Source organism: Carcharhinus amblyrhynchos, chromosome 4 (genome assembly GCF_965287045.1).
Source record: "Carcharhinus amblyrhynchos chromosome 4, sCarAmb.v2.hapA, whole genome shotgun sequence".
Classification (NCBI taxonomy): domain Eukaryota; kingdom Metazoa; phylum Chordata; class Chondrichthyes; order Carcharhiniformes; family Carcharhinidae; genus Carcharhinus; species Carcharhinus amblyrhynchos.
Window position 1 is genome coordinate 95,153,375 of NC_137327.1, and position 8,496 is coordinate 95,161,870.

Sequence of the window (8,496 nt, forward strand, 5' to 3'; positions counted from 1 at the left end):
TGAGGAGAGAAAAATGAAGGAAGAGAACCAAGAAAAACTAGGTTAGAGCTTTTCACTTCCGCCCTAGTTGACCCTTGATTCCCATTCACTTTGGTGAGTAGGAGATTTTCACAATAATTTCACTGCAGTGTTAACGTAAGCCTACTTATGAGACTAATAAATAAACTTTTAAACTTTAAGAAAGTCATAGGTTGGTGAACACAAGAATGGAAAGCCCTATGTTTTGATGACAAGGGGTACATTTTGCTATATGAAAATGGTCATGGGCGTGTGTGGCCAAATCATAATGGATATTGACACTGACAAGCAGTGGCAGACTTGTGAGATTTGGGAAAGGGTGCAGGATGAACTGGGACAAAACCAAATTATCGTTAGATGTACAAAGATATCGGGATGACATTGGCAAGATTTGGCCCTGTTAGAATCAGACATTTAAATAATAAATATGATTGTAAAATAAATAAATATAGGGTCTGGTAACAAACACAATGTCCATCCACAACCCCCCCATTCTTTCCCTCTTCCAAGCTCAAATGAAAAGTGACATTTTTGGATTCCTCAAATGCTCTGCACACAACCCAGTGAGGCCATGACAAAGGCAGCAGGTGGCAGAGTAACGGTTGCTGGTACATCCTGCTGTGTGCGAGTGAGATAGTGATCTGTGTTAGACACACAGTGCCCCATAACAGGAAATAATATGCTTTGATGCTGCTACTGCACTACACAGCCCTACTGCAAACAGGAAATAGTACAGTGATCAGGGGAACTTCTGATAAACTTTCTTAACAAAGGGTTTCTGTTTGCACTGCTCAGCAATGTGGTGGACATTTAAAGCCCCCCCACCTACACCACCACCACCACCTTCCCCCACCCACCCCCCCCACCCCCCACCCCCCACCCCTCACTCTCCCCTTCCCTTCAAATTTCTTCCCTTCATTTTTTGAAAGTTTTTTTTTATATTTCCTGTTTGGGAATAAAGTATGGTCTCTGTCTTGGTGCATCAAGTGGCAGAGAGGTTTACTTACCATTAGCAGAACCCAGTTGAGTTCAACTCTGTTTGCCATTGGAATAGAAATGCTTTAGAAATGTTTTGAATATACACATAAAGATTTTTTCTCTGCAAGCAAAAGTACAAATATCTGATTGTAACAGGGCCACATCTCACCAATGTAGTCCCATCTTCTTTGTACAATTGATGACAACTTAGTTCTGCCCATTTTATCCTGCACCTTTATCCCAAATCTCACAAGAATATCCTGTTTGCTACTGCTCATCAAACACAAACACACACAGCCAGCAGTGGCACCACCATTCCATTCTATATGTCTCAGTAAGGTTATCTCTCATTCTTCTAAACTCCAATGAATTCAGACTCAACCTACTTAACCTCTCCTCATTGGAAAATCCTTCCATATCTGGGGTTAACCTGGTGAACTTTCTCTGGAGTGCCTCCAGTGTTAGTAGTATATCTTTTCTTAGATAAGGGGACCAAAATTGTTCACAGTCTTCCACATGTGGTCTAACTAGTATGTTGTATGGTTTTAGCAAGCCTTCCCTATTTTTATACACCATTCCCTTTGAAATAAAGGCCAGCCTTCTATCTGTCTTCCCAATTACCTGCTGAACTTGCATATTAAGGGGGAGGCAATAGCCTACTGGTACTATTGCTAGACTATTAATCCAGAAACTCAGCTAATGTTCTGGGGATCCAGGTTCGAATCCTGCCACGACAGATATTGGAATTTGAATTCAATAAAAAGAAATGGAAATAAGAATTTATGATGGCCATGAAACCGTTGTCGATTGTCTGAAAAACCCTATTTGGTTCACGAAAGCCCTATAGGGAAGGAAATCTGCGGTCCTTATCTGATCTGGCCTACATGGAACTCCAGAGCCACAGCAACGTGGCTGACTCTCAACTGCCCTCGATTTACTAGGAATGGTCAATAAAGACTGGCCAGCCAGCAATGCCAAGTCCCATGAATGAATTTTAAAAAAACTACAGGCGGAATTCTCTAAGTGCCAAATTTGCATAAAAACTGGAGTAAATCTCGCTGTTTTTCAGCAGAAGTTTCAAAATGAATCTCCCACATCTGTGCATCATAGAGAGGCCTAGTGTGAATCACTGTAAAAATCCAGGGGCAGGGCCAATTCCCGATGGAGAGGCAGGCAGCATAGCACTGAGTGGGCCACTGCACATGCACCAATATGTCACGGTGGAGATCGGTGCATGGAGTCTGAGGGGCAGCAATGTGGGGTCGTGGGGCCAGCCCGATTGCTGGCCAGTTCCGCGACCCCACATCTTTGCCCCTCCAACCCACCCCCACGCCCCAGTCGCTGGCCTTCAGGACATGTTGGGGCCATCCCCAATCCTCCCACCCCCCCACCCCCCCACCCCCCACACTGCTGGCCCACCTCGATCTCTTCCCCCCCACACCTCCCCCCCAGCAGTCCCAACCTCCTTAACCGCCGCCCAAACCCCCCCTTCCCCTCCAGCCCCAACCCGCCCAGGCAATCCACTCCCCCAGCCTCCAATGGCCAGCCTCGATCAGCCCTTCCCTCCCTCTGTCACTAATCCAAAGTGTAGAACGGCAGCAGGAACCCCCCCAGTGCTGCCCCCCTTGGCACTGCCTGATGCCCCTTGGGCATTGCCACTTCACTCCTTGGGCATACCAGGGAGCCTCTCTGGCAATGCCCAGGGAGGACCCCACTTACCTCTACCTCCTGGGAGGCCTCCATGGTGCCCACTCCCTCCAATGGGTTTGGACCGGCAGCTTCCCATTAGTGGGGAGCTGTTTTAATTCCCACTAGAATGAAAGACTATCGGCCAGGGGGAGGGAATGGGGTCATGGTAATGCAGGGGATGGGGAGTTGTGAGGAGGGAGACAGAGAGGCTAGCAGGGCTGGAGACTTCAGTCCTGCACCGTTAATGGGATTCAAATTACAATTTAAATATTTTAATCAGTTCTGTGCCGAATTCTGGCGCAGAGCTGATGATGCCAGGAATTCGGCAGCTGGAGATGTGGTGCCCAGCAGGAAGCCCACAAACGGCCTCCGGTTATGTCTCCCACTCTGGGAGAATTGCCTCACGGCTTTTTATGACTCTTGCATGGGAACCCCTAATTCCAAGTGTGCTTCAGCTTTCAGCAATCTTTCCCAATTTAAATAATATTCAGCTCCTTTATTCTTCTTACCAAAGTGCACAATTTCACATTTTCTTACCTTATATTCCATCTGCCAAAGTGTTGCCCACTCACCTAACCTGTCTGTGTTTCTCTATAGAGGGATATAGACCACCACTTGTCTTCCCACCTATTTCTGTGTCATCTGCAAACTTGGCAAAAATAATTCATTTCCCTTATCCAAGTAAATTATAGTGTAAATAATTGTTTGATATGATTTATTATTGTCACATGATACAGTGAAAAGTATGATTTCTTGCACACTATATAGACAGAGCATACCATACATAGAGAAGGAAAGGAAAGAGTGCAAAATGTAGTGTTACAGTCAGGATGTAGAGAAACATTAACTTAATGCAAGGTAGGTCCATTCAAATATCTGATGGCAGCAGAAGCTCTTTTTGAGTTTGTTGGTACACGTTCTCAGACTTTTGTGTCTTTTTCCTGATGGAAGAAGGTGGAAGATAGTATGTCTGGGGTGTGTGGGGTCCTTGACTAAGCTGGCTGCTTTTCTGCACCAGCAGGAAGTGTAGAGAGTTAATAGATGGGAAGCTGGTTTGAGTGATGGACTGGGCTTCGTTCACAATCTTTTGTAGTTTATCTCTGGGCTACTGCCTGAACTGAGTGCAGACGGGCGTAGGGTTGACAGGATAAAGGAAGTGAATGGGTGGCTCAGGGATTGGTGTGGGAGGAATGGGTTCGAATTTATGGGGCATTGGCACCAGTATTGGGGTAGGTGGGACTTGTTCGGGCGGGATGGGGTTGGTCTGAATCGTGCTGGGACCAGAGTGTTGGCGAATCGAGTAAAGAGGACTGTAGACAGGGCTTTAAACTAATTAGGGGGGGGGAGGGTGCGAGGGTAGGTGACGCTACGAGGTCTAAAGTTAAGGATAGGGTACAGGTAAGGGAAGAGGCCGAGGATGTCCCAATTGGTGGCGTTACGGCAAATAGGGTCCAGGTGAAGGCTGGGATGAAAGCGCTTTATCTGAATGCACGAAGCATTCGGAATAAAGTGGATGAGCTGGTGGCGCAGATCGACACAAATGGATACGATCTGGTGGCCATTACAGAGACGTGGCTGCAAGGTGACAGGGACTGGGAGATGAATGTACAGGGCTATCAAGTGTTTAGGAAGGACAGGCAGGAGGAAAGAGGGGGTGGCGTAGCTCTGCTGATTAAGGATAGTATCAAGGTGGTAGCAAGGGATGATATCGGAGCCAAAGAGCAGAACGTGGAATCGTTGTGGGTGGAGATTAGGAACAGCAAAGGGAGGAAGACGCTGGTGGGTGTCGTCTATAGGCCCCCGAATAATGATCTGGAGGTGGGGCGGGCTGTTAACACGCAAATAAGTGCGGCGTGCAGGAATGGGACGGCAGTAGTTATGGGAGATTTCAATCTACATATTGATTGGTCGACCCATGTTGGACGAGGTGGGCTCGAGGAGGAGTTCTTGGAATGCTGCCGGGATAATTTCCTTGAACAGTGTGTGTTGGAGCCGACGAGGGAGCAAGCTATCTTGGATCTGGTGCTATGTAATGAGGCGGGTAGAATTAGGGACCTTGCGGTGAAGGATCCTCTTGGAGAGAGTGATCATTGTATGGTGGAGTTTCTGGTGCAGATGGAGGAGGAGAAAGTGGGTTCCCGGACGCGCGTCCTTTGTTTGAATAGAGGGGAGTATGGTAGGATGAGAGAAGAATTAGCGAATGTGGACTGGGGGAATGTGTTGGAAGGTAGGTCTGCTGAGGAGCAGTGGAGGATCTTTAAGGAGATCTTTCTTGGTGCTCAGCAGAAATTTATTCCGATGGTTAAAAAGGACAGTAGGAAGAGAGGTAATAAGCCGTGGATAACGAAGGAGGTGAAGGAAAGTGTTAAATTAAAAGCGGAGGAATTTAGAGTAGCTAAGAGCAGTGGGCGAGAAGAGGATTGGGAAAGGTTTAAATGTCAACAAAGATTGACAAAGAAGTTGATAAAGGAGGGTAGGAGAAGCTATGAGGCTGGGCTAGCACTTAATATAAAAAAGGATAGCAAGAGTTTTTATAAATATATAAAAAGGAAGAGGCTGGCTAGGGTGAACGTTGGTCCTTTAGAGGATGAGAAAGGGGAGCTAGTGGTAGGGGATGGGGATATGGCGAAGGTCTTGAATAACTTTTTTGTTTCTGTCTTCACGGAGGAGGACGTGAATAATTTGCCGGGTGTTAGCGATGGAAAGGTGGTAGGAATGGAGGGTCTTAATGACATTACTGTTACTAGAGAGGTGGTGCTCGACAGACTGGAGGGGCTGATTGTGGACAAGTCCCCAGGACCGGATGGAATGCATCCGAGGGTTCTGAAAGAAATGGCGGAGGTGATAGTGGATGCCTTGGTGGTTATTTTCCAGACGTCGCTGGATTCTGGGGAAGTGCCGGAAGATTGGAAAACGGCTAATGTTACGCCGTTGTTTAAGAAGGGTGCCAGGCAAAAGGCGGGGAATTATAGGCCGGTTAGTTTAACGTCTGTGGTAGGTAAAATGTTAGAATCTGTCATTAAGCAGGAAATTGCGAGGCATCTTGAAGGGAATTGCTTGATAGGGCGGACGCAACACGGTTTCATTAAAGGGAAGTCGTGTCTGACAAATTTACTGGAGTTCTATGAGGATGTGTCTAGGGCAGTGGATAGAGGAGAGCCGGTGGATGTGGTCTTTCTGGATTTTCAGAAGGCCTTTGACAAGGTACCTCACAAGAGGTTATTGCAGAAGGTCAGGGGACATGGAGTTGGGGGTAGGGTGTTAGCGTGGATAGAGGATTGGTTGTCAAATAGGAGGCAGAGAGTGGGGGTCAATGGGTGCTATTCGGATTGGCGGATGGTGACTAGTGGGGTGCCCCAGGGGTCAGTGCTGGGGCCTCAGCTATTTACCATTTATATAGATGATCTGGAGGAGGGAACCGAGTGCAGGGTGTCGAAATTTGCTGATGACACCAAGATTGGGGGAACGGCAAATTGTGCGGAGGGTGTGGAGAGTCTGCAGAAGGATCTAGATAGGCTGGGCGAATGGGCCAGGAAATGGCAAATGGAATTTAATGTTGGCAAGTGTGAGGTGGTCCACTTTGGTAGGAAGAATGGTAGGAAGGACTATTACTTACGTGGCGAAAAACTGCAGCAGGCGACGGTGCAGAGGGACCTCGGGGTCCTTGTGCATGAGTCGCAAAAACCCAGCCTGCAGGTGCAGCAGGTGGTCAGGAAGGCGAATGGGATGCTGGCCTTCATAGCGAGGGGGATTGAATATAAAAGTAGGGAGGTCTTGCTGCAGCTGTATAGGGCATTGGTGAGGCCGCAGCTGGAGTACTGTGTGCAGTTTTGGGCGCCGCACCTGCGCAAGGATATTTTGGCCCTGGAGGGAGTGCAGAGGAGGTTTACTAGGCTGATACCGGAGTTGAGGGGATTGAGCTATGAGGAGAGGCTGAATAAACTAGGCTTGTACTCGTTAGAGTTTAGAAGAATGAGGGGAGATCTCATTGAGACGTATAAGATGATGAATGGGATGGATAGGATAGAGGTGGAGAGACTCTTCCCGCTCAAAAAGACAGTAGGACTAGGGGGCACAGCCTCAAGATAAAGGGGAGGCGGTTTAGAACGGAGTTGAGGAGGAACTTCTTCACTCAAAGGGTGGTGAATCTCTGGAATTCTCTGCCCGTTGAAGTGGTGGAGGCTGCCTCGCTAAATATTTTTAAGAAGCGGGTTGATGGGTTTTTGATAAGAGAAGGGATTGAGGGTTATGGGGAGAGGGCGGGAAAGTGGAACTGAGCAGCGACAGATCAGCCATGATCTTATTGAATGGCGGGGCAGGCTCGAAGGGCTAGATGGCCTACTCCTGCTCCTATTTCTTATGTTCTTATGTTCTTATTATGGTCTTGGACAGAGCAGGAGCCACACCAAACTGTGATACAACTGGAAAGAATACTTTCAATGGTGCATCTGTAGAAATTGGTGAGAGTTGTAGCAGATGTGCCAAATTTCCTTAGTCACTTGAGAAAATAGAGGCTTTCCTAAACATAGTGTCTGTAAGATGACCAGGAGATATTGTCAAATTGTGGCCCCAGCACTGATCCCTGTGGCCCTCAAGTTACAGATCGCCATCCTGACATGTTTGTTGTGAAAACGTGAAGGCTTCCTGGCTGATTAGCTGCATATCCCAGTAACTTTTTTTAAATAAAATGTTCAGGGGATGTGGACATTGCTGGCTGGGCCAACATTTATTGCCCATCCCTAATTGCTAGGCTATTTTAAGTGTCATTTATATATAGGTGAGACCAGGTAAGGGTGGTAGTAGATTTCCTTCCCTAAAGGACATTAACAAACCAAATAGGTTTTTGCATCAATCAATGATGGTTTCATGATCATTCCTAGACTTTTAATTCCGAATTGTTTGTGAATTCAAATTTCACCATCTGCTGTGATAAGATTTGAACCTGACTCCCCAGAGAATTACCGTGGGTTTGTGGATTACTAGTCCAGCAACAATATCACTATGCCACTGCCTCCAATCATCAGCAATTACATCCTTAAATGTCAATGGACATGCTTCAGACTCCCATGTGTGCCAACTGACCATAATGTTGCATGTGAGTACGATGATGATGGGACACACAGCTGATATCTTTTCATGCAAGTGCACATGCTCTGGTTCAGGTGTGAGTCCACGAGACCAACATAAAATTCAGGCCCATGTTTCTGTCAGGATGGCGTGTGACTTGAACAGGAACTTGCAGGTGGTGGGTTCCCATGTACCTACTGTTCATTCTTCTGGGTGGCTGTGGTCATGGGCTTGCAAAGTGCTGCTGAAGGAGCTTGTCAAGCTGCTACAGTGCACCTTGTGGACATTAAGTGCCGCTGTCGCTGAAGACCAATGGCAGGTGAACTGAATAGTTAAAGTAGTGGAAGAGGTTCTGATCAAGTGGGCTGTTTTTGTCCTGGATTGTACTAAGCTGCCTGTGATTTTTGGTACTGCACTCATCCAGGCAAGTGTGGGACAGCATTCCCCCACGTCCTTTACTTGGATCTTGCAGATGGTGTACAGGTTTTGGGGAGTGAGGAGGTTGCAGAATTGCCAGTCTCTGACCTGCTTGTTATAGCCACTGCAGTTATATGGCTAGTCCAGTTAAGTGCAGGATCTTCCTGGTTAGGGGCTTCTGATAATGGCAATGCCATTGATTGTTAAGGGGTGGTGGTTAGGTTCTCCCTTGCTAAAGATGGTCATTAACTGGTACTTCTCTGACACGAATATTACTTGCAGAGCTGGATTCTTGTTACATGCTGTCACAAATTACTTCATTATTTG